Raw genomic sequence first — 27775 nt, forward strand, 5'->3', positions numbered from 1 at the left:
AGACGGTGTTTCACTGTGTTAGCCAGGATGGTCTCGATCTCCTGACCTTGTGATCCGCCCGCCTCAGCCTCCCAAAGTCCTGGGATTACAGGTGTGAGCCACCTCGCCCGGCCGCAAATGCTTTTTATAATGCTAAGCACTATATAAAAATAAGTTTCAATATTTTATCAGTATATTGGGGTGTAACATTTCTTTTGAAATTTTGATTTTTAGATGTTAGGTCTTCTGATGCCACTAAGATAGTCTGGGAACTATGGTACTTAGGAGGGAAAGCAAAGCGTTTTGAAATGGTGTTAATTATCTATATTCTGTACTAGTAAAAAAGTTTGATTTTTGTATAACAATTTAAGTGAAAATGGTTAACTTCCACTGTTATCAGCTTACTTTTACATCGGTAGTCCCCAGTCTGTTTGCAATGGATTTGGTAAATTGAGTGAGTAGAGATCTAATTCTTGAGTACTGGAATAATTCCAGGCGCTAAGATAACTTGAGTGCTCTCTTTTTCTATGAAGCATCTTTCTAAATTATTCCAGGGGCAATTTAGAGCACATACTGGATTCAGAAAGTGATCCAGGTTAAGTTGTTTAGTGAATGGTGAAATGCTTTTCCTTGTTTTGAAAGCTTGAAATATCCCAGTTCCTCAGCCTTCCTTACTCAAGCCTGATGGTCAATTTCTCTTTTTATAGTTTCCAGTCTCTAAGGACCCAGTGATGCTTGTATTCCTTTCATTGAAAATGTTAACCTAGTTCCTCTAAGTATTATCCTATAAACTGCTCTTTTCTCCACATTTTCTATTTTTATTCACTTCAGGGAATAAACACTATGTGTGTTTCAACATACATTCCTATGGCTTTTTGATTATGAGTTGATGAAAGTTTCAGATAGATTCTTTTTTATTCAATATATTGCTCTGTCATGAGAACTTAATTTCATTATAGTAGTAATGAGGGGCAACTGAACATTTTTCCTTGGATATCTACTATACAAATGTAATGCAGAATTCAGTAGAAGACTGAATAGAATATATAAATAAACTCATATATTTAAGACTAATCAGAATAAGGTTTTCCTGTTATAGATTGTCCACATTTATAAATATATTTGCATATAAACGATTTTTGATAAGACTCTATAATTGCACTATATAATTTTCCAAATTAACTTACATTATTTTTCAATTGTTTCTTATGTTTCAGCATTACTAAGGTGGGGTATGGGTGTGTGTATGTGTATGTAGGCGCCCTTTGAAATATTATTGTTTAGTCTCTGCCATCAAATACAGGAACAGGAATGTGATATTATTTTCAGCTAAAATAATTTATATTAGAGTTATATTATTTTCACAAATGGATAAATGTGTCACATTCAAAAGTCTCAGTTATTATACATCCAAGAAAGGAAGCAGTGGTCACAAGGGGAAGTTATTGTGCAGCGTTGTCAGCCATTTATTTTATCAGATGTCTTTAAAATGCCTATCAGTTCCATTTGCTTGTCTGCATGCAGAGCTCATGCATATAGTTGTGCCTCTCTGGTGGTCAATTTTGTTTGAAGGTTATACATTTCCTTTGTAAGTCTACTCTCCTTACCTGTTTCCTATTATCTTTGTGTGACTGATAAGGTCTGTTACATTTTTATCCCTAATACCATTAGAAATAAATGATTTAATTCACATCAATGAATTTCTTATTGGAATATATTAGATAAGCTCACAAGTCACTCTAAGGGAAAGTGACTTGTACATTTAATTGAATCTGATAAAGAAGTTGCAAAATACATTTGCCAAATTAATTTATTTCTCTATTATTAATTCCCTGCTTCCTCACAAATATATCCGTTGCAAGTTAAAACAAAGGACGCAAAATCAAAGAGACATTAAAACAAGCGTTAAATAATAAGCCAATATCATGTCCTCTTCCTAAGGTGCATAGGTATATTATAGAAAAATAGCTTAGAGAGAATACGTGATAACATTAACAATAGTTATTTCTGTACCATAGTTATGTTGATAATTCTAATTTTCTTCTCCATAAATTCTACATTAAAAATACTCAGCAACAAGTACTGAAGACTTTTATGATCAAGATAATAGTTTTAAAAATTAATGCTTTCTGAAATTTAAATTTTCAATAAAAAATTATTTGAAAACAAAAGCTTACATAAATGCAACCAATAAAACATGGCTGCATAAAATCCCTGGTGCCTCCAACTATATAAATCACAGAAATCATAGCATATCTATTTTTTAATTTTGTTTTACTTTCATTTTAAGTTCAGGGGTACAAGTGCAGGTTTGTTACATAGATAAACTTCTGTCATGGTGGTTTTTTATACAGATTGTTTCATCACCCAGGGATTAAGCCTAGTACCCATCAATTATTTTTCCTGATCCCCTCCCTTCTGCACCCTCCATGCTCAGACAGGCTCCCAGTGTGTGTTGTTCCCCTCTATGTGTCCATGAGTTCTCATCATTTAGCTCCTTTTTATAAGACAGAACATGCGGTATTTGGTTTTCTGTTCCTTTGTTAGTTTGCTAAGGATAATGCCCTCTAGCTCCATCCATGTCCCTGCTCAGACAATGCAACTATTTTTTTTTAACACACGAATAGTTGGGTTCCCAAAATGTTAAATTATGTTTCTGTTGTTTTAGTGGTGAAATCTAGGATTTCTAACCTCTCTACAAAATGTTTTAAACAATAAAATCTTCCTCTTTTCAGGAAGAGATACTTTTGGAAATACCACTACACCTTAAAAAAAGGTTAAGAAAAAAATTCATAATTTATATCTTACCTGTTCTTTATTTCTTTTTCTTCTTGATTTTCATGCTCAAATAAAAATATCCATATTTGTCTCCACCATAACAGAGAACAATATAGAAAAGAGAGAAATCGCACTGAATAAATTATCAATTCTTCAACTATTCTTACCCACTTACCTCTCTGGTTAAGCAGCTTTCTAAGTTGTTTCCAGCTGTGTGAAATAACTGGCAATAATTAAGTAACGCTGGTAATACGGGAGGTAAAACCTATGTTGCTATGAACCTGAGAAAGAAGAGGTAGTTTAACTTTCTTTAATTGCTGGTTGCAGCTTTCTTAAAGCTGGAATTGTTAAGTCCCATCTTATTTTCATTTGAAGAGAGCTCGCCAGGGTAAAAAACCAACCCAGAAGCAAGAAGTAGCAACGAGAGCCAGAGTTAGAGTTAAACTCCTGATAGTATCATTTAACTACCTGAATCAACATATGCTCAGAACATGTACACTCCTGAGAGTTTCATTTACTGATCCTACACATTTCACATTTAGAGTTAAGTTCATAAAAGGGATTTTGTTTTGTTTTCATCATTTATTTTTTTAAAAATCTTAACTAATACAGGGATCTTGTCAACTTCTGTATTAGTTTTCTAGGGTTGCTGAAACAATGTGCCACAAACTGGGTGGCATACAACATAAATTTATTGTCTCACAGTTCTGGAGACTAGAATTAAGCAATCAAGGTGTCAGCAGGATTGGGTCCTTTGGAGCATTGTGAGGAAGAATCTGTTCCCTGCCTCTCATCTAGCTTCTGGAGGTTTCCTGGCAATCTTTGTGTTCCTGGGCTAGTAGAAGCATCACTTCAATCTCTGCCTCTCTCTTCACATGCATTGTCTCTTTGTGTGAATCTGTCTCCAAATTTCCCCTTTTTATTGGTTTAAAGCCCACCCCAATGGTCTCATTTTAACTTGCTTATCTCTCTGTAAATACCCTGCCTCTGAATAAGGTCACATTTTGAGATACTGGGAGTTAGGACTTCAACATGTGAATTTTGGAGGGGTGCAATTCAACACATAGCAGCTCCAATCTGAGATCCAACTGAGCTACTGATATTTCTAACCTTCAAAGAAGTATGGTCCAGAGGCTAGAATTGGAATTTCAATATCCAGATATAAAAGGTAATTACCTTCTACTCTGTCACATATTCAAGAGTGACTGATTCTGTTACCCTGAGGGTTCCTCTCTTGCTTTTTGTTTATAACTCTGTTTCTCATTCCCATATTGGCTCCTCTCTGTTCACTGTCCCTTGCCACAGAAATGTGGCTCTCCTGGCATCATGGGATGCAGGTAGGTATAGCGTGTATGTGAGTTTTGGGACACAGTGCTTGGTGAACTTTAGCCACTTGCCCACCTGAGGCAGCTATTCTGCTTTGGGGCCCACCAACTGCCTTTGTATCATGAGTATGGGCTTTCTTAGAAATCAGTCCTCTCTACCAAAAGTACTATTTCAAACTCTAATTCTTCTGCTAATGTCATCACCTTTTGGTAATTAGAGTAAGTTTGATGATCTCTTTCTTCTCTGAGCTTTCATCAAGGGTGACTTTGTGCTTCCCATGTGAACCATCCCTGATTCCTGCCCCCCAAACAAATGAGTCTGCCATTTTGCAGTCAGAGTTGCTTGCTTGCCACACCAGCAATTTCTCAGCCATCTGTCTGAGGGCAAAATAGGTCCACTGGATTCCATTGTCACTCACAATCTGATTACAGGAACTAATATATATTTTATTAGTGGAACATACACTTTCCTTCCTTCACTGTTCTACTTTGAATTTCCCATCTTTCCAAAGCTCATATAGACTAACCTTGTGTACATACAATCAATTAAAACCTTGAGTAAGGGTAATAGTGTAGTTTTGTCAGAGACTGCAAAACACTTTAAAGATACTGCCTTTTTAGTCCACAAGAAGTCCTCATGAAGGATATACTATTGTTTGTATGTTTTGGATGGAGAAATAAGTAACATTTTTGAGTAATTACTATAAACTAGGCACAGCTTCATGTATTAAATATGCATTAATTTATTTAAACCTTACAAATAGCTTATGAAGTAGTTATCTCATTCAGTTAGGATCTTTGCAGGAAAAGAATGGCTCAAAATAAGATAATACAGAGACTATGACAAAGAAACAATGCTGAGGCACCTAGATCAGCAATTTTGTTAAGCTATTGCACCCTGAGAGCCAAAGGGACTGAGAGAGAAGATATGTGATGAAGCCAGCGTTGGAGCCATGATGTGGGGGTCAGTTGGCAGGTGCTGTAGTCCAGAAAGGTTGAAGATGCTATCAAAGACAAGAAGGAGAAAAGAAAAGCAAATTATCTCTCTGAAAAACTGATTCTTGATGTTACGCACATCATTTCTGCTTACATCCCATTGACTAGAACTTAGCCTTGGTCCCGTGCCTAGATGCAAGAGCTCCTGAGGAATTTAAATTCCATTGCTAATTATCAGTAGTCATGTACCTAAATAAAATCTGGGGAGAAATTATATTGGAGGACCAAGGGGAGTTGTTGACATACTACTCATTCAAGGAAACTGAAAATAGGGTGTGGTAGAATCTGGCACTAATTGCCTTTATCAATTTGGGAATCTATTAAATCTCTCACTTTTAAAGTTTATTATTTAAAACAACAATTTTAATTCATTTACAATGATGCTTGATACCAACTATTTGCTGATTTAATAGCTTTGAGAAAAGTGAGTAGAGTTTAGTACTGAAATCTAATTTCTATGTACCAAAATGTGCTACTTAAGTGTCTGTCCTTAAGGATTAGAGGCAAATGTCTTTTATAAAAATGCCTTTAGGATTCCTGTCTGTCATGGTACATGAATAATTTAGTTTGATGAGGTTTGGATTCAGCATCAATCATTATCTACGGAATGAACATCACGTTTTGTGTGTTCATACGTTGGTTAAAGTCTCAGGATTCAGACAATTGCTAACACCATTAGGAGAGCAGTAGTTTTCAAAGTGTAGTCCTCTGACCAGAAGCATCAGCAAACTCTTGGGCTGAATTAGATCTTCTGGTGCTGAAACCAGGGAACTCTTTTAATAACTTTTCAAGGTGTTTCATAAGCGTGTTAAAAATAGAACTACTGGCCTAGACCAGTAGTCTATAGTGACTTGACCTTATAGAGTCTCAGTTCCATCCTTTCTCAGAAACAATAACTGTAACTACATTTTAGAGTTATTTGGAGAGTTAAACAGTGTAACACAGGTAAAGCGTTTAATAAGGCCTGGCAAAGAGTAAAGGCACAATAAATATTAGCAGCTTGCTTTTTTTTTTTTCTTTTTACAATTAGTAGTCTTTGATCTATTATTTTTTATAGGAAATATGCAACGAAAAATATTGGGTAAAATTTTTATGAATAATGATTTAGAATTCAGAAACTATGCCTTCTAAGTATACTCCTGTATAATGTTTTTTAACTCTTACTTTAGGTTTTAGGTACGTGTGCAGGTTTGTTATATAGGTAAATGTTTGTCATGAGGTTTTGTTGTACAGATTATTTCCTCACCCAGGTACTAAGCTGATACCATTTGACTCTTTGTCCCCCCCATAAATTTCATGTTGAATTGTAATCCTCAGTGTTGGGGGAGGGACCTGGTGGGAGGTGATTGGATCATGGGGACAGTTTCCCCTTGTTGTTCTTGTGATAGTGAGTTCTCATGAGATCTGGTTGTTTGAAAGTGTGTAGCACGTTCCCCTTTGTTTCGCTCTCTCTCTCTCTCTCTCCTGCTGCCACGTGAAGACTTGCTTGCTTCCCCTAGCCCTTCTGCCATGATTGTAAGATTCCTGAGGCCTCCCCAGCCATGCCTCCTGTACATGTACAGCCTGCAGAAGTGTGAGTCAATTAAACCTCTTTTCTCCGTAAATTACCCAGTCTCAGGCATGTCTTTATAGCAGTATGAGAAGGGACTAATACATAAGCCAAGTACCCAACAGTTATTTTTTCTGATCCTCTCCCTCCTCCTACCTTCCACCCTTAAGTAGGCGGCAGTGTCTGTTGTTACTTTGTGTTCATAAATTCTCATCATTTAGTTCCCACTTATAAGTGAAAACATGCACTATTTGCTTTTCTGTTCCTTTGTTGGTTTGCAAAGGATGATGGTCTCCAGCTCCATCCATGTTCCCACAAAATATCTCATTCTTTTTTATGGCTGCACAGTATTGCATGGTGTATACGTACCATATTTTCTTTATCCGATCTGTCATTGATGAGCATTTAGGTTGATTGCATGTCTTTGCTATTGTAAATAGTGCTACAGTGAAAATTTGCATGCGTGTATGTTTATAGTAGAGTGATTTATATTCCTCTGAGTATATACCCAGTAATGGGATTGCTGGGTCCAATGGTAGTTCTTTTTTAGCTCTTTGAGGAATTGACATATTGCTTTACACAATGGTTGAACTGATTTACACTCCCACCAACAGTGTATAAGTGTTCCCTTTTCTCTGCAACCTCGCCAGCATCTGTTATTTTTTGAGTTTTTAATAATAGCCATTCTGACTGGTGTGAGATGGTCTCTCATTGTGATTTTCATTTGCATTTCTCTAATGATCAGTGATATTGAGCTTTTTTTCACATGCTTGTTGGCCATGTGTATATCTTCTTTAGAAAAGTGTACGTTCATGTCCAGGTCCAGACCTCCAAGGTCTATTCTTATTAAGTAAGAAAAGGAAGTATCTGTTCAGGAGACAATAAAATGTAGTTGTTACAGCCCCAGAAGCAACATTGCCTTGACTCAAATCTCAGCTCAACTCAGATCTGGGAAAGTTGCTAATCCTCTTCCTTTCTGTGTTTCTGCATCTGCATAGTAAGCATAATAAACAAACTTCCTTCTATCATAGAGCTGTCGTTAGCACAGAGAGTTAAGATAGTTGCTTTCACAAAAAAAATTTTAAATTTAAATGTTATCCTTCACAAAATAAAATTTGAATTTAAATGTTATCTACTATTATTCCCAGGCAATTATGCTTGAAGAAAAAGTGTTTGATGCGTTTATTCCAGTACATTATTGCTCATACAATGAATTCATTTCTTTCTTCTAATGTTTATTTCAATAATTCTATCTTGTTCTTTCCCTTAAGAAAAACTCTCCCCGCTCCCCACTTCATAAAACAATTCTTCAAAACATACACTTTTTGTAATTGTTTACTTTCAATTAGCTCCTAAGCACCTCTCCCAGGTGAATTAAAGCTGAGGAAGAATAAAATAGAGAGACTTGAAATAATTACAAATAAAAATGTATGTCTGGTCATGTTAAAGGCTCAGAATAATCCTTAAATATTTCTTTAAAGTCTACTTAATTAATTTTTTTCCACAGGTAATATGTACTTTTCTATAAATATAAGCTTTCTATGCTGAAGAAAATCAGGGTGTATACCTACATAAAATACTTTTCTGAACCCTAAAGCCAATTTAACATTTCATGTCACTTTTAAAGTTTTTCTCACTTCAACTAGAGCCATTCATGTTGTCTGGGATGTTTGGTAATTGAGTTTCTCAAGGAATATGTGACACATTGTGATGTACTGTAAAAGGATTTCAGAGTTATCCATTCCCAGACCCTTCATAATCCACTAAAAATACATTTCAGTGTCCCCTGACTGTGCCTCAGGAGGCCCTACCAACCTCATATTTCTTAATCTGATCTTATTTTCTGGTCATCAATTTGATTTCTCAGTGACTGGCAGCACTAGGTCTTCTTGAATAGCCTCATGCCTATAAATCTTTATCCCTATTTTTTTAATTTTCCTCCCAGTCTATGTTGATCTTAACCCCTAAATTTTTATCACTTGTAGCCTGAATTACAGGTGACCTTTTCAATGCTATCGGTCAAGTTTCCACTTAATAAGGCTGGAATGGCGCTTGTCATTTATAAAATGAAAAATGAGCAGTTCTGAACGAAAAGTGTGGGATAGAAGGAATAGAAATACACAGAAGGAGGGAGAGGGAGAGAAAAAGAGGACAGAACAAAACAGTGCTGAGGAAGTTGAGGGCCTCACTGCCTGTATATTTTCCCTTCATGTTTAATCTATTCTGCTCCCTGTTTTAAATGAAAGATTGTTCAGCATTTCTGGAAAAATAGGCAATTAGAATCCCATAACAAGCTGCTGTGAATAAACTAAATATTTTATATGGTGAATTAACTATTAGGAGAAAGAAACTCAACAATTTTACTACTGGCCTAAGTGTGTCTTTTTATAATAATAAAAAATGAATCACTTATAATTTTGTATTTTCTCTGTAATTTTTAAAAATACTTTTGGAAAGAATTTATGTTTAATAGTGCTTCAAAAAAGGTGGGTATTTCCTTTTACAAAATATTTTCTGTCTAGTCCCCAACCCTAATTGAACAGAACAAATGTAATTATGATGCTGGAGAGCATGTGATCAACATCCATCTTATACAAACTAGGCTTTTCTTTTTAAGTGATCACCTTCTCTCATCCTGATTCTCTGATAAATATGTCAGTTATGAAGTTCATTGTTCAACACGCATGTATGTAGCAGGCATTTCTGCAAGTCTATGGCAACTGTTAAAAGAATAAACCACAGATTTCACTGTCTAAAATTTGGGTTCAAAAGAAATAGACACATGGCTAAAATGGATGTTCACCTGGGGAGAGTGATACTTTGACTTGTTTCTTTAACTGTTTGTTATTGTATAAACCACCTATATAATTCAGAGTGTTCCAATAACATGAAACAAAATGCTAGATTAAAATAATGACAACAAATACAATTTGGAAAGAAAACAGATTGTTGCCTGTGTGTGAATCAAATAGAACAATCAATTGGATCACTGTGCATCTAAGGAATTCAATTTGAATTCTTGGTAATTTTAGATAGGAAGGTTGATTTTGAACAGACTTAATGGAGTGATAAATATAGAAAAGTGATACATAGTATGATGTGTGTGTAAGAGCCCTAGCAATGACCCTATCCTGCCCCACCTCCACCAATCATTACTAGATTGACTCTTTTGTGCAGTCTGGAAATGAAGTTAGTTTATTATTCTATTCAATGGGCATTTATTGAGCAACTACTGTATAATCAGGTATAGTTAAGCCTTCTAGATTAATACAAATATATTATAAAGTAGCTTTCTAACTTAAGTTCCAATTTGTAGCAGTTGTAGAGGAAAATGACATTGGTAAAACAAATAATATATTTTCCTTTGTTAAATAGTACAGTGTATAAAATATTAAAAAATACATCAGAGCTTCCTGACATGAAAGAAGTTAGAGCAATGTTATTCAAACCATGTTCCAAGGTATCTCAGTAAGAGAATCTGCCAGAAAAAATGTTCATGGTGAAATATGGATCATGGAAAATGCTGAATACTGTAATGTCGTCTTGGAAATTCTGCATGTGCATTCACATAGTAAAGGCTTTGAGAATTGCTCCAGATAATCTTTTTATATTTGTTACTTAAACTCCTGGTACCTACATGCTTTATATGAATTGCAAAGCAATTCTTCAGTTCCAAACAAAAGTATCTACTGTTTTCTGTGATGCCTTGAATAATTAATCAAGACTACATAAGCACAAGATAGGAGATATATACGTACACATACACACACCAAAGAAAATGCCCATTATTAACAAGTATGAATAAAAGATACACTGCCAATTCAACCATGCTACATGCTTTCTTATCACAGGTATTTTACTTTATAATTACTGAAAGATACATTTTCATGGAATTTCATCGCATAATACTTCTGTGCTTTTATTGTATTTTTTTTGAGACAGACTCTCGCTCTGTCGCGCAGGCTGGAGTGCAGTGGCGCGATCTCGACTCGCTGCAAGCTCCGCCTCCCGGGTTCATGCCATTCTCCTGCCTCAGCCTCCTGAGTAGCTGGGACTACAGGCACCCGCCACCACGCCTGGCTAATTAATTTTTTGTATTTTTAGTAGAGATGGGGTTTCACCGTGTTGGCCAGGATGGTCTCGATCTCCTGACCTCGTGATCCACCTGCCTCGGCCTCCCAAAGCTGTGCATTTATAAAACTACAAACTATACATGCAATAAATTGGTTAAGATATTCCTGAATAATTATTTATATTTCGGGTTTGAACTTTGAAATCTCTTTTTACCAGGTTCACAGGGGGAAACTGGAGAATGGAAGCTATATGTGAAGGAAGGCTAGGCAGAAAGCTTGAAGGAAATTGGATTTTGATGGCTCCCTAAGACCAATCATGGTTTGCTAACTTATGTAGAAGAATAAAATAAACTGATTAGTAATTTAGGCCACCATTTGCCAGGCTATTTCTTGTAGAAAAATACAATCCTAGTGGATATACTTGCCATTCTGTGTTCCATGCCCTTGCAGGAGTGTGACTTGTTCAGTGTTTCTTTCAGCTATTAAATTAAGGCAGTGAGTTAGATTTGAATGTGATGCAGGTATTCAGATATGCAAGGAAACAGTAAGAACAAGCTTTCTAGTGTGATCACCATTTTTCACACATGGATGAATATGAGTGTAGTTACATCAAAAGTAAGATGAGACCCTGAATCTTGAGTCCATTTCAGAAGAGTGATACGGTGCACATAAACTTGACATTCCAAAAGAAACAATTCCATGATAACTTTGGCTCTATCTCTTGATGTCAGAGAGAGACTTAACCATCTGTCATCTCAACAAACCAGAGTGTTCAGAGAGGTAGACTTTGTGTGGCCTATTTCTCTGTGCTTCTTAGCCTCCCGTTGACAGCAGCATAGGAGTGAGGGATCTTAGGGTTTCTTGAGGTTAAAATACAGCTGAAGCATCATTGCGGGAGTGTCCCATCAGATTAGAGGAACCTTAAAAAATAAAGGAAAGTGTAAATTATTTTATTGTGAGTTTAAATTCTTGAAATATTTTATATTCTCCATCAGATTATTGTTGTCATAAAATAGCCATAATTCCTTAGAAAATTCTTATTTTTTAGGAAATTTTGACATACTACTTCATGTTTGCACTTTTCCTTTGCAAATGAATCTTTGGGTCCCTCATTTGTTAGGTACTACTGGGTTCAGTAACTGTTACATTCTTTAATGTCATGTGCCCATTTTTCTTATGGTATTTATCATATTCTAAACTTATCAGGTTTATTTCTATGCTTGTTTAATGTTTGTTTCTGACAACTAGAATGCTCATTTTATAAGAGCAGAAAATTCATCTAACTTGTTCATCCCTGATTTCCCAAATGTTAACATGTAGTAGGTTGAGAATGTGTTTGTTGAATAAATGAAGGTATGAATTATTAAGGAAAAATAAAAGTCAGGATTATAGTAATTTCAAGACTAAATGTACAGCTTTAAAAGTATTGTGAAATGACTTGAAACATTACCTGATATCCTGACCTGCCTGGTATTATAAAAGCTCATAGAATCATACTGGCAAAATAAATGAAAATTTCCTGCTAAGTGACCACCGAAATCTTTGAATATGCCTTTTTTTAGATGTTCTAAATGTTGTTGTAATAATACTTTCAATTCTTCTATGTAGTTTCAAGAAACTTATTAAGTTACCTGGGTTTAGTGAAGAGAAGAATATTGCTACAATGGCAAATATATCTCAGCTGCAATGCTACATGCACAAAGAAACTTAAAGAATTACAAATGACAGTATAGCAGAAAATACTGGTTAACTGATTTTTTTTTCCGAAAATGATCTGAAACTGTGGATCTGTCCTTTGCAGAAGAGTCTTCAAATTTATCATACAACTTTTTAATAAAATAGCTTTAGTCTTATTTGAAAACCCATGGTTTTCTGACAAGTTCCAAAGATAAAACATCTATTCAAGCTAGAATTGAAAAAATAAATGTAATTTTACAGTCTACATATAGCCACAGATATAAAAACATTAACCAAGAAAGAATTGCTCCTTTGTTAGAAAGAAAATTGCAATTATTCATTAAAGTTAGTTAACAGAAACTTATTTTTGTGTTCCTCTATCTAACTGAGACTTATGGCTTATATATTGATTTCCATGTGGATATTTTAGGGAAGATAATTTCTCCACTCATACAACTTGGACAATCATTTTGCAAAATTAATGAGACTTTTTAAAAATGGGAATCCAAATAATTTAGCAAACTCTAATATCTGATCACTACATACTTTCTGTTATTTTTAAAGTTTCCCAACTACCACAATCATCAGCTGACAATATTTGGAAAGATTAATATAAATTATTACTCTTTTTGAGTTGCTTTTTTTGAACTTCAGTCAGTGTTAGACTTTTATATAGTGCTTATAGTAAATATAAACTGTTTTTTTAATGCTGTATTTTCATTGGCATCTGTATCTGTTTAACAATCCAATTTGCTGGATGCTGAATGGCTTAAAAATATATTACTAACAACAGTTCTGCCAATGAACCTGAAATTGTCGCCATTAAAGTGCACCTTTGACATTGAGTTATAGTGTTTCCCTGAGTCATGTGTTAAAATCCCAGCATACAGCTTTGGGAAGGATAACCTTTTAAACTAATGTTCAGAAAATTATGGCCCACAAGCCAAACATAACCCATTGCCTACTTTTGTACATAAAGCTTTAATGGAACACATTAAAGAGAGGCACATGCAGCACTAGCCATCTCAAAGGTAAAAGTGAGGAGGAAGAGTTGAAATCAATAAGAGTGGACCAAAAATTAACTTCTACTACTAAATCAATCATTTTGCCAATCACAGCAAAAAATAAAGGGGTAAAATTTGAAAAAAAAGTGAATTTTTAAATGAGTTTCTATGTGAGTCACTATAAATTCCCATGGCTGTTTAATAATTACCTAGTTTAGCACAAAGTTCATAGGATTACACATATTTTGAGCTTTAGTTGATCCAGCAAAAACAGTCTTGCAAAGAAGTACAAATTCACACTGCAAGCAGCAGTATGTGAGACTATTTTTCATCTTTTTCATTTTAACATTTTTAGGGTATAGTAGGTATGCTACCATGGTTTTGATTTGCATTTCCCTAATGACTAATATCTTTAAGGACCTTTTTAAATGTGCTTTGATTATTTGGATATCATTGGGGATGTAAAAGATCATTTACATTTTTTTCTTTGGCTTGACTTTTGTTTCTGATTGATTTGCGAGAATATTTGTGTGTTTTTTCTTTGTACTGCAAATATCTTCTCTCACTTTCTGACTTGCCTTTTCACTCTTTTAATGGTGTCTTTTGATTGACCGAAGTTTGTAATTTTAATTACACTTCATTTGTTCCATGTTTATGCTGGATACTTTTTACATTCTTTTCAAGAAATATTTACTCCATAGTGATGGAGTTTTAAATGATCCACTAGACAGAAGTTAGTAAGGATACAGAAAATTTCAAAAACAAGTAATAAGTTCATCTGACTCAGTAGTATAGAACCCTATACCAAATGATGAGATAAAACATACTTTTTAAAAGCAGATATTCTTTGGATCTCTTTCATAACAGCTAGGTAAGCACAGCCAATACCAATCAATATGTGCCAATATTGTTTGTATTTTCAAATACTTCTTGTAGTGCTACAAGTTTATTAGATACATGTTTAAGCAAGTTATAGCACATAACAGCTTCATAAGTGTTGCTCATGTGTAACATGGCTTGTCACCTTTCTCACTGCTAGGACTCTAATACCACCCCACATCCACCACATTAGCATTGGCTGATAATCCTGCAGTTACAAAAACACCCAAACTCTCACTGGGTTAGTGAAAATATATTTCATGCTACTGCTACATGCCAATGCAATTAAGCATTGTGTCACAGTCATTATAGAGACAGGGGATACAGGCAATATAAGCTTCATCACAAGTGAGAAGATCTAGAAACACTTGTTAAATAGCATTGCTGACTACTATGTATGTGTAACACTTGGAAAACTTTCCCAAGTAACAGGTTACATGACATATCATAAGAAATATTCAAGAAACTGGATCACATAGAATTATATGCCTGGGGTAGTTTTGTTTGGGTTGCATCTGTCTGGTGATCTCTGACCTGCCTCTACCTGGATATGTATATCATTCTGTAGGTTTAGAAAGATTTTTATTACTATTTCTTTGAATAAGCTTTCTACTCCTTGTTCTTTCTCACCTCACTCTTGAAAGACAATGACTCAGATTTGCTCTTCTGGGATTATTTTCTATATCTCATAGGCATTCTTCCTTTTCTTTCTTTTTTTTTTCTCCTCTGTATGTTGTCAAATAGCCTATCTTCAATCTCACTGATTATTTTTGATCAATTCTGCTGTTGAGACCTTTTGATGAGTTTTTCATTTCAGCCAATGTTTTCCTCATTTCCAAGATTCTGTTTGTTTGTTTTAATCATTTCAACCTCTTTGTTAAATTTTTCTGATAAATTGCTTTTGTGCTTTATCTTGGAGTTTGCTGAGTTTCCTCAAAACTGTTATTTTGAATTATCGATCTAAGAGTTCTTATATTGCTGTCTCATTGGGTTGGTCACCGGCTCCTGGCTTTGTCCATTTGGGAAGGTCATAATTCCTTGTTTGCTGTTGTTTCTAATGGACACCTGTTTCTAATGGACACATGTTGTTTATGTCTTTGCACTGAAGGATTAGTTATTTATTCCCAGCTTTCCTGTCCGGGTTAGTTTGGCCTTTCTAGTGTATGTATGTTTAGAGTATCTATGCAGTTTGACTGTTGATTTCCCTTATTCCTAATTTGCTGCCTCCTTCTTGGCACTACATGGTGCCCTAATTTCAAGTTTGCCTCAGCTTTTACAAAAGTTTGATGTGCCATTTGTCCTGAATTGGGGTCAGGGGGAGGAACCCAAAGGGGATTCCCTGGCTGTGTAGAGAGGCTGGTTAGGGGTTCATGCCAAGTGTTGCACTACCTCTTTGATTTGGCATCTCCTTTGTCTGAGCTGGAGAGCAGTGCCCATGTTTTGTGCACTGGGACTGCTAACCCCACCTCCACTGTCTATTTCCAGCAGCCTCTTAGGGGTTCCTCTCCCTAAAGGCACTCAAGTTGCTTTAAGTGGGTTGAAGAAAAAACAGCTTTTCTGTGTAGGAACCCAAGATGATGGGGAAACCAGCTGTCTGCTGTAATATCACATTTTCCAGAGATAGTGACTCCAGGAGAACTTTTCTGTGAAGTGCCTGATAGTTTGGAGGAAGCATGTAACACATGGAAAAGTCCACTTCTTCTACCCTCCCCATGCAGTTTACTTCCCTGTGGCTCAAGGATTATCACAGCCTCAGTTTTGAGTTCTGGAGTACTGGTGGTGATAATTTTGGCACTGGACAGGATTTTGTTTTGTTTTGTTTTCTGTGGGGAGAGTGAAGCCAGATTGCTTCTACTTCACCATTTTTTTGTTGTTGTTGTTGTCATTATTGGTTTGAGACACAGTCTCTCTCTGTCACTCTGGTTGGAGTGCAGTGGTGCGATCTTAGCTCACTTTAACCTCTGCCTCCCGTGATCAAGCGATTCTCGTGCCTCAGCTTCTCAAGTAGATGGGATTACAGGCCTGCACCATGATGAGCCAGCTAATTTTTGTTTTTGTTTTTTTTTTTTTTTTGTATTTTTAGTAGAGACAGGGTTTTGCCATGTTGGCCAGGGTGGTCTCGAACTCCTGGCCTCAAGTGATCTGCCAGCCTCAGCCTCCCAAAGTGCTGGCATTACAGGTGTGAGCCACCACACCAGACCCAACTCCACCATTTTGGTGACATCACTCTCTTGGGTCACAAAGAAGTAATCAAAGTTTAGTTATATTTAAAAGTTAGAAATTAATAGAAAGTTAACAAACACTTCCCAATGTATTTGGGTTAAAATATAATCAGGTATAATCTTCCAAAAAATTCACAGACCAAATAAGGAGTTATATTAATAATAAAGATTAAAATACATTTTGAACTAATAACAATGAAAATACAATGTGTCCAAACTTGTTAAATGTGTATAAAGCAATAGTTTCACAAAACTGGCATGAAATGCTTACATCAGAAAAAAATAAATATTGAAGATTTCTTGAAGTTTTCCAACTCAAGAAATCAGAAGAAAATAGAGAAGGTAAAGAAGGTAAACAAATAAAACAAAGTTAAAGAGCAAGAGGTAATTAAATAGAAACTTTAAAATAGAGATTAAAGACACCAAAATATTTTATTTTAAAATAACTCAAAATGTTGGCAAAATTGACCAAGTAACAAGGTTAATTAGTAACTGAATAATTACTAAGTAATTTCACAAGTGTGAAAAGCAAAATTGAAAATTTATAGAAAAAACAGAAGAATATTTGTTAGATGTTAGGGGAGAGAAATAATTTTTTAAAAAATAACAGGAAGAACAAACCAAATTTAAAAAGATTTAGAACTAAGATTACATTAAAATGAAAATTTTTATATGATGTAATGCACAATTAAAGTGAAAAGAAAAGCTGAAAAGCACAATACTAAAATAATTCATTTCAATAATTTACAGATACCTTTGGAATCAGTAAGAAAAATAAAAACAACCCAAGGAAAAACTGCGCAAAATTATGAAAATGTAATGCACGTAGGAGTAAACTAAATTCTGTAATACTCAAAAAGATGCTAAACCTCAGCAGTAATCATGGAAATGTAATTAAAAACTAAAATGGAATACAATTTCATATTATCTCAATTGGCAAGGTGTACTAGATCCAATAACACCAAGGGAGATCATGGGTAAACAGGAACCAAGCAATTACATTAAGTATGAATCATGAAGAACCTCTTGTACAAATGCACAAGCTTACAAATAGAAACAAGATCATTACCAAATTAGTTTGTAATAGAATAAAAATCAAAAAGACATATGCATGAAAATGGGTAAACATGCTATGAAATACTCTATGAAAATGGACAAATAAACATGCAATAAACTACATAATAGTTAAAATAGATGAATTATAACTACTGGAAAAAAAATCAATAGAACTCAAAAAAATTTATGTAAAAATAAAAAAGAAAACATGATACTAATGTGTTAAAATATATGCATATTTAAACTCTTTAAACAGTATTTTATATTATTTATGGATACATACAAATCTGGTAAAACACAAAAGCATGCCTGGGAATGATAGTACCATTTTCACAGTGGAACTTAAGTTGAAGGCAATCATATGAAGGGTTGGAAAGCTGACCCTAGCATTTCTAAGATTTTATTTTAAAAGAAAAACAGAGATATGAATCAAATATGGCAGTGTTATAATTTATTCAATTAACTCTCAGTGGTATTTATTAGATGTTAGTTTTATTATTTTCATATTGTATATATTTTATAGTTTAAAATATTAAATATTAGTTTATGATAAAAATCAGAATTAATGATAAAATATGTATCTAAATTTTCAAAATTTTCATACTACTATTCAGTCTCATTCTTCGTGACCTATATTCTAAAAATATTTATCAGAAAAAAGAAGCAAAGCATGAAGAGAATATATATGTATTTCTTGAAAGTCTAAATGTAGCAGCATAAATTTTAAGCCACCTATTTGTTCCACAGAAGAGAAACAGTTAACTAAATTATGATACAGGTATATAAATACAATGGATCATTGTGCACTCTTTTTTGTTAAAGTGATGTGAAAATAGAAAATATTTAACACATAATCCTTTTAGCTTGAATTTTACTTTTTTCTATGGATACATGATACTTGTACATGTTTATGGGGTACATGTGATATTTTGTTACATGCATATAATGTATAATGATCAAGTCAGGGTATTTAGGATATCAGTCACCCTGAGCACTTATCACTTTTATGTGTTGGGAACATTTAAAATCTCTTCTCTTCTAGCTATTTTGAAATGTGTAATACGTTGTAATTATAGTTACCCTGTTGTACTATTGAACATTAGAACTTATTCCTTCTATTTAACTGTATGTCTGCATCCATTTTCCTACCTTTTTTCATCCCCCCATCACCACACCCTTTCTATCCACAGGTAAATGTCATTCTACACTCTACCTCCATGAGAACAAACATTTTTAGATCTCACATATGAGTGAGAACAAGCAATATTTGTCTTCTGTGCCTGGCATGTTTCACTAAACACAATGACCTCCAGTTCTATTCCTATTACTGCAAATCACTGGATTTCATTCTTTTTATGGCCAAATAGTATTCCATTGTAAATATAGGCCACATTTTCTTTATTCATTCATCCGATGATGGACACTTAAGTAGATTCCATATCTTTGCTGTTATGAATAGTGCTGCAAGAAACATGGGAGTGCCTGTAGCTCTTTGATGCACTGACTTCATTTCCTTTGGATAAACATCCAGTAGTGGGATTGTTGAATCATATGGTAGTTTTATTTGTAGTTTTTTGAGAAATCTATGTACTGTTTTCCATAATAGTTGTGTTAATTTACATTCCCATCAACAGTGCATAAGAGTTCCCTTTTCTCTGTGTTCTTGCCAGAATCTGTTATTTTTTTTTCTGATAATAGCCATTCTAACTAACTGCAGTGTAATTCTATCTCACTGTGGTTTTGATTTGCATTTCCCTGATGACTAGTGATGCTGATCATTTTTTCATGTACTTGTTGGCCATTTGTATGTCTTCTTTTGAACAATGCTTATTGAAACCCTTTGCCCACTTTTTAATGGGATTATTTACTTTTTTTGGTGTTGCATTGAGTTCCTTGTATATTCCGGATATAGTCCCTTATTGGATGAATATAATCTTACTAAAAGTATAAAATTTTGTGATTGCAACTATATGAAGCTATAAATCCATGTAGACAAAATGAAAACAATTGTGTTTTAATTCAGAAGGAATAAGTTAAAAATCATTTGAAAATTAATACTTGAGAATACAGGGACATTATAAAGCAGATACACATGATACAAAAACAGATGAAAATATCAACATTACAGTGGAATATGGGTCTTTGTACTGAGTGGTACCAATCAAATTTTGGAAATGGATTCTGATGCTTTGCTTCTCTAAATTTTGATTCTAGCAGGAAAAAAATGAAGCAAAGTTCTTATCAGATATTATTTGGTACTTATTTTATGGTTACAAGAAATGTAATGATTACCAGGAAATATCCTGCAACTACAAATGAAGGCAAATGGAATATTCATTGCAGGGCAATGATAATCCAATGTTTAGAGATGGAAATGAGGAAGTGTTTGAATTCCAAAGCTGATCTAGTTCCAAGGCATAATACACATTGAGGTCTTGTGGCAAAATCTGCCATAAAATTTGCTGCCATTCTTTCTAGCACAGTTTGTTCCACAGAGCATACTGAGGCCTCCTTTATTCTGGACTTTCCATTGTAAACACAAGTGCCCAATAATATAATAATCTTTACCTTCCTACAGGAAGAACAAGTTATTTGACTTCCTGCCCACATTCTCATTAAATGCTGAAAATTTGTCAGAGTACTCTCTGGTACAATGATTTCTATTGCTATATTCAGAGTGAAAACAAACCTTTTCTTATATATATATATATATATATATAATACTTTCAGTTCTAGGGTACATGTGCACAACATGCAATTTTGTTACATCTGTATACATGTGCCATGTTGGTGTGCTGCACCCATTAACTCGTCATTTACAAAGAAACTCAAAGGATAAAGTTAAGTTTAAAGTGGAGTTAAAATTGATATGTCTCACAAATGTTTTTGTTATTTCAAATGTACAAAATATAAAAGCTGAAGATAGTCAATAAAATTAAAGAAACTATAAAATTGATTTTATACAATTCCAAGTGGTAGCTTTAAATAAACCTCCCTGTTTCAAATAAATTGCCTTGAGCAGAGCTCTTTATAAAGTAATGTGCCATTTACCAAAAGCTTGTCTTAGTGTTCTGCTCAGTTAGTGAATACCTTCCATTAAGGTTGGACCAATTACAGAGTACAAATGCTGTTTCAATTTTTTTATTTCCTGCAGACACAAAGGTCAAATGTCTGAGAAACTCTTAGGTGGACTGAGTTTTCATTTTGTTCCAAATGAGACTGTATAATTTCTTGGGATGCTCCTAGTTCTTAGAGAAGGGTTTTGAAGCTCATGAAACATTCATCCATTTTCAGGCTAGAGTTGAACAAGAGACGGATTAGTTATAGGGATTTTTTGCGTAATATAGCAACTCTTGAACTAGTGGCATGTTGTTAGTAACAAATAAATTTCCCAGTACAAATTGTTGGTTTTGCTTCAATTTGCAAAATTAATTTATAAGAGCAGTAGGTGGATAATGTCTACCTCTTTGATTATTACACAGCTGATACATTAATTTTTATTGATAGATTTTCAGTACCGTTTTATACTAATTGCACTAGATGCTGTTGCTTTTGATGTCTCTTTGGCTACAGTCTTTCTGACCAGAATATTTTATAGTATTCTGAGCATATTTCTATGGTGATTTCATGCATCCAGTGAATACTGGATTTCTATTTCCTATTTCAATACCAACTTCACTGTCTTGAAATGATCAACTTTTTATAAATTGTATCTGAGGGGAGACAAAATAATGAATAAAAGAGTCAATACATTTAACATTCTTTAGTAGAGGTTAACATCTCTATTAAGATGTAATCCCCAAGAGGTTAACTTACAAATATAACTAGCGCAGCAAGAGTAGAGACACATTAAGTGAACTCTGCTACAGTTGGCTATTTTTCTACTACTGGTCTATTTTTTTCACTTATTTTTTATATACAAACTCAATGTTCTTGTCGGCAATGAATAGATACTTAATTATTCAATACATTTCACATTTGAGTTCAGGTTAACTTGACTGCCAACTTCTAAAGATAACTTTGCAAAGGCCCTTGAGAAATATGATTTAAAATGCTGTACTGTTCTATGGGTAAAAATGTGATTTCAGTCAACCCTCTCTTCCTGTTCCTAGTTAAGTAAAGTGATGACAGAGATAATCTATAACATCAGGGATATTCCTGTGTCATACAGGTTTGACTTGAAGAACACTGCATTTTCTAAAGCAAATTTATCTTCTGGTTTGGCTTGGTTGAAGTTAACATTCAAATGTGTTGGTTTTCCCTTGGAGAGTAAAACTTGAAATATGTTTCCATGGAAAGTGGAATTTGAACTATGTTGGGTGCCAGGGTAAATGAGACTGGAACTGCTGTATGGTGTAGCTCACTGGTCAAAATATTGATGGCCTGTATTTACTTATAATGGATAAAAAACTATATGAGCGTGGCTTTTCTAAATCCATTACATGCAAATAATGTGCATTAATTTCATTTTTCTTAATTCATTTTAAAGCACTGTTGAGGTTATCTCAGTTGAACTTTTCAATAAATTATGAGGCCTTAACATAGACCATTATAAAAAGAAACAATTTGAGAAAAATTTTAATATATATAATAGCCATAAAAAATCCACTTTTTGCTTATAATAATGCCACTTTTTTCTTCTAAAGAGTTGTTCCAAAAATGATACTAGTAATGCTTAGCAAATTTACAGCACTTTTAACATTTCATGTACTCTCAGAGTTTTATAATCTGCATATATAGTTTGTCTTTAGTCCTACATTTGGTATAAAACTTATTTTAAATAAAAAGTATAATTAATTGCTATGTGACCAACCAATCTGTGAACCTATACATCTTCAGTTCCTTGACTTCAGAATCAATTGTTATTTTCTTGATTCCCTCTTTAAGGGCTGCCTTCAACTTTTCCTCTTTGAGAAAATAACTTTAAAAAGAATTGATAAGGGCCAGGGCAAAAAAAGTATCTAGGACTATGGTAAATAGTGGAATTTCTCCCATGTAATTTATATACAAAAATACAAGGGGTTATACACTTGGGTTCTTCTAGTTACCTTTAGACTCTCAGTCTTTTAGGGTTATTCTTTCTTTTTTCATGATTATCATGTTATATTCTCAGAGTATGTTCTAAACTTTACTCATTTTCACAAACAATTTCTCTCTGGTTTAATGATATCTTTTATTGAAATCATTGGTATACATCCACCTGGTGGTATTTATTAATAATATTTGTATCTACATTATTACTTAAGTAAGTTTAAGACAGTCTTTATTCTGGGTTTCGCAGTCCAGGTAAAATATTATTTTTCATTAAACCACTCCATTTTGTAAATTTTTAAATCATTTTTCTTTTATTTTAGTAATTTTTCTATTCTTTAAATTTAAACTTTCTCTATGGATCCCAAAATTTTAATGTTTATTTTTCTTCCCTATTATCAGTCATCATTTACTAAGGAAAATATAGCCACTACCAGAATTATGATAATAGGTTATTTAATGTAGGAACCAGAACTTATGAAATGGGAAAAGGTGGGAAAACAAAGGTCTGTAAGCCAGCACCACAGAATTGGAGAAGCAATCGCTGATGTCAACCAGAAGCCAGATTTGGTGATGAAGCCCAAGAAGGCATTATGCCTGCCTGCCATGACCATAGGGTGAGAGCTCATAGAGAAGTCTGTTAAGCCATGCATTTGACTGCCACAGGAACAAGGGCCTTTTTTTTTCACTGCTATCTTCTAAATGTTGTGAATTTCTCTGATTGGCAAACCAACCCAAAACCATACAGGGGAGGTGATTCTGGGAAATGTAGTTCCCAGCCTTAGAAGGGGTTTATGGAGGTGCCACGTTTACAACTGACAATCCAGCTTTCAGAAAAAGAACACCATAGGCAACATACAAACACAAAACAAGTGAGAAATGTACAAGTATTTTCTTATTTGTTTTGGGATATATTCGTGGGCATTACTAAGGTCATCCAAATTTATGAAATATCAATTATGTAGTTAATCTTTATTCTGTATATTTGTAATAACCAATTAGATAAAAACCAATTGTTCACAACATATTTTTATAGTTTAATGTGATTTGGAGAAGTAATAAACTGATAATTCAACACCAATACCCAAATTCAATGGTAATAGTCAGATAAGACAAATATTTATTTTGATATTAAAATGAGTGCTAAAAATATTTCCCAAGTAGGGAACCTGGACTTCTATCCTGATCTGACAGGAGACCTATGGAGTTAATATAATTATGAGGCTAATTGAATACATAATGCCTATGTCATATAAAAATAAATAGTTTGATCCTCCCTATTGATAGGGACAGAGAAGGACAAAATTGCCAACACAATATCAAGTACTAGGATATGTGTTGATTTGCTGTAGTAAAGTTATCACATCTAGTACAGTAGCTACAATTGGGGCATGACCTAGGTAATATATAGTAGATTACTGCCATCTGAATTTTGCAAATATTAAATCAGTAATTTGAATAGAGACATGGTAGAGACCAACTACCTTGCATCTTTTAATGCTTTTTACGTTTTGAGACAGGGTCTCATTCTATCACCCAGGCTGGAGTGAAATGACAAGATCATGGCTCACTGCAGCCTCAACTTTCAGGTTCAAGATCCTTCCACCTCAGCCTCCCAGGTAGCTGGGACTAGAGGCACATGACACCATGCCAGGTATTTTTTAAAAAATTTTGTAGAGATGGGGGTCTCACTGTGTTGCCCAGGCTGGTCTCGGACTCCTCCCCTCAAGCAATCCTTCCCTCTTGGCCTCCCAAATTGTTGGGATTACAAGTATGAGACATTGTGCAAAGCTGCCTTCAATTCTTTTAATAGTGATGCTAATTTCTGCAACTACTCAAAGTATGCAATATTGCTCCTAATTTACTCTAATTTACTCTCTGTGACCAGTGAATATATAGGAAGTAATTTTAGGATCTTTTATTTGACTATTCCTACCATATTCAAGTCAGCTAACCAATACAAGATATGAGAATCCTTCCAGATGGTGGTATATATATTCCAATTATGCATTCAAGGACAAGAGGAGTAACACCATGGTTTTCCATGGACCTGCTGGACCAACTGTCAGAATGACTTGAAAAACTCCATTTGTCACCTGTTATTCATAAACTCCATTCTAGCAACAGAACTGAGAGGGATTTTTGTTTGCTGTTGGATTGATTGATTGGCTTTTGTTTGAAGATTTGTTTGGTTCCATTCTATCTATCTTTCTTGGCTCATGACAGTCTCTAGCAATCCTTAAAAACTTCAGTAATCCATTCTTCCCACTTGGTGGTTACCCTGGGAAATGCCTGTACTCACTTTGGGGAAAACTGGAGGACTATTTCTTTCATAAATACTTGTGGTGGCACAGTAGGGTCCTCCCTCAAGTGTTGTAGGCTTCCTTTCAATCAGTGGGCCTTGGTCTCTAAACTGACTTAAGTATTCAAAAGAGTGGGAGCCTATAATTTTTCACTGCAGGACTGTCAACTTTCTTCTTGCCAGACCTTGACCATTTTGTTACACAAATGGAAGGATATCCTTGCCAGATGTCTATCTGTCAAACTCCTAGGAACATCATGATTTATTAACCATCATCTTATCTCCTGTAGGAAAAAACATTATTGCCTGAAGTAATTACGCCTTCCTTGCTTCTCACAGCTATGTTCTGCTCTTCAGGCTATGCCTTCCTGGAATCCCATCATCCCTATTGATACTAAATACCCTAATTCCATGGCAGTCCCTCCTCCTGCCTCTGGACTGCAGAGGTCAGTCATCACTGAAATTCTCAAAGTTCAGATGCTTCCCTCGTCAAGGCATTCCCTACCACCTTAATTGCTTTTTAAGTATCTTCTGGACCTACTGGACCTACAGATAGAAAGATTGATTGCTCTTAGTTATTACAGAGTAGATTCATTCTGAATTTACTCAACTACTAAAATCTGAGACTTTCTTCAATACAATGTCAAAGAATTTATATCATCTCTATGTCATTTGCTCTAGATTGTTATACCCAGGCTTCAAGAAGCGATTCCAGAAAATTATGTCCAGTTACAGATATTTTTGCCAACATTTCAATCCTAAGACATAGGTGAATACCTTCTTGTTGATGAATTTTTTTCTATTTAATTTCCACATTTTCGTCTCTTGTTATAACACCTTCAGGATCCATGAGCATTCATTTCAATCTGTGTGTGCTAGTTCATATTTTCCAGGCTTCCTCTTTCTTTGACATTTAGAGAATTGTTTTTCAGCCTACATGGGATGTGCTGAAACCTGATTCTGGTTAGCCTGGAGACAATAAGTGTTGGTGGAGTGAGAAGAAGAGCAACATTTTATTTGATATCTACCTCAAATGAGGTCTTTGTGTGGTCTACTGGCAAAAAGGAGGCTCTGATAAGTGGTGAGGAACTGCCTCTGCCAGCCAGGAGGGGTAAGAGGAACTTGGAGATTCCATAGTCTTTGGCTCTTCTACTCAAATATTTCCATTCTAATCAATTTTCCTATTATGATCCTGGCATTGACATCAGAGATGCTTCTGATTTCATATCTACTGAGGATCTGACACCCTTATGATTATAATCTGGAGTTAAGTTTAAGCATTTTCTGCTATGCAGCTGCAGCATATTAGAATCTTGTTTAAACTGCAGAAGATCTCTGGCTTTCACAGCATCTTTTATGCAGCTGCATCGATCCTATTTTATTTTGCAAGATCTCTGATGTCATTAAAATAGGCATCTGAAATTACAATCTTCATAAGTATCATTGTCTCCACAGTGATCAAATGATGTACCCATTTGATTTCCCCAAGCCTTGTTCACAATTAACCATAGGCCAGTGTTTAATAATTGTGGTACCACTGCATGTCAAGTTATTATCATCTTCACTTTGTTATTGTCATCTCACTTACTTACCAACAGACAGGTGAGCAATCCAATAATAAAATCTCACTCTGAAGATTTGCATTTGTGGGATACTCTTGGAGCAAACTGTCTTGGTCCAGATTTCTTAAAATTTACAGCCCGATTAAAGATTGTGAGAGGCTTTATTTGGAAATGCAGTACTGGGAAAAAGGAAATGAAATGAAAGGAAAGGAAAGGAAAAAGTGAGGCAAGGCAGAGCAGAAGAGAAAATACAAATTGATACATTATCCAACTGGCCATAGCTTCAAAAATATAACACAGCCAGTTTCAAGGTCATAAGGCTCATTTTTCAGACAGGATGTATAAGCCCACCCCATCTTGAACAGTTTCACAGGCAGCGAAAATGAAAGGGATTAATTGTTCATTCTTTTGTCTATCTCTGGTTCACTACAGTGTATTATCTTTCCCAGGCTTCTAGGTTCTGTTACCCAGGCCTTTACTTGGGTAAACCAGATTGCATGAGGTGATTTTCACCTGAGTCAGGAAGAGTTAGAGGAGACAAGAGCCTCTGTGAATCTGACCAAGTTGTGCTTTGTGCATCTCACTGAGGCATGTACAAAAGAGAACACACCAAAGTCCATCCTTCACCCTGGAAGAGACTGAGAAAGAGATGTTAGGAGAAAAAGGGAAGAAAGTAATAACAAGGTCACTTGGTTGGTCCAAGATTTTGGAGACAGGCCAAACTGAGATATCTTGAAAGGCATATAAACTTGCTTCAGTTCATTATCTATTTTTGAAATCTCCTTACTTTCATTTTTAACCTTTTACTGTCTATATTTCTGCAAATCATTGAATCACTTTTTAATGAAACTGGACATATAACCCAAATTCAAAGTGTCTTGCATTTGTAGGAGTTGTTTGAGCTAATTAACGTATGTACTATTCACAACTTATTTTTTTATGCTGAGAACACTTAAAACCTACTCTCTTAGCAATTTTCAAGACTACAATACATTGATATTAACCATAGTCATCATATTGTACAATAGATTTCATTAATTTATTCCTCCTGTCTAACTTAAATTTTGTGTCCTTTGACCAATATCTCCCTAATTCCCGTCCCCAAGATGTCTTGAATTTGGAGAAAATTAATTATGAAGTAAATTTAGAACATCTTAGTTGAAGATACCTGATATATAAGATGAAATTTCAAAGCTTAAGGTCGGAGTGAAAAGTATGAATTTAAGAGTTACAAGTTGTAATGTGGGTATGCAACTGATAGCCTAGAAAGAGAAGGGAAAACTGCCAAGGGCTGAAAGTCTATATTTTACTGAATACAGATGTATGGATTTGACAAAGGGCT

The 27775-nt window shown here is 34.7% G+C and overlaps 2 long non-coding RNA genes across 3 annotated transcripts in view; both read right to left on the bottom strand.

The window, feature by feature from the left end:
- Window positions 1-4801: 4801 nt before the first annotated feature.
- LOC115935398 (uncharacterized) overlaps window positions 4802-27775 on the bottom strand; it is a 51367-nt gene continuing 28393 nt past the window's right edge. Inside the window, exons 3-6 of one of the 2 annotated variants that reach the window (XR_010134539.1) lie at window positions 10030-10105; window positions 9252-9347; window positions 6997-7617; window positions 4802-5086 (exon numbers count right to left, since the gene is read on the bottom strand). This is a non-coding gene — a long non-coding RNA (uncharacterized lncRNA). The remainder of the gene's footprint in view (window positions 5087-6996; window positions 7618-9251; window positions 9348-10029; window positions 10106-27775) is intronic. The other variant, XR_010134538.1, reaches the window with a different exon arrangement.
- LOC129523613 (uncharacterized) lies at window positions 11327-27071 on the bottom strand. The gene is made up of 3 exons (XR_008667144.2): window positions 26947-27071; window positions 26464-26612; window positions 11327-11620 (listed from the first exon to the last, which is right to left on the bottom strand). It is a non-coding gene; the product is annotated as an uncharacterized lncRNA (long non-coding RNA).

Source organism: Gorilla gorilla, chromosome 6 (assembly GCF_029281585.2).
Source record: "Gorilla gorilla gorilla isolate KB3781 chromosome 6, NHGRI_mGorGor1-v2.1_pri, whole genome shotgun sequence".
Taxonomy (NCBI): domain Eukaryota; kingdom Metazoa; phylum Chordata; class Mammalia; order Primates; family Hominidae; genus Gorilla; species Gorilla gorilla.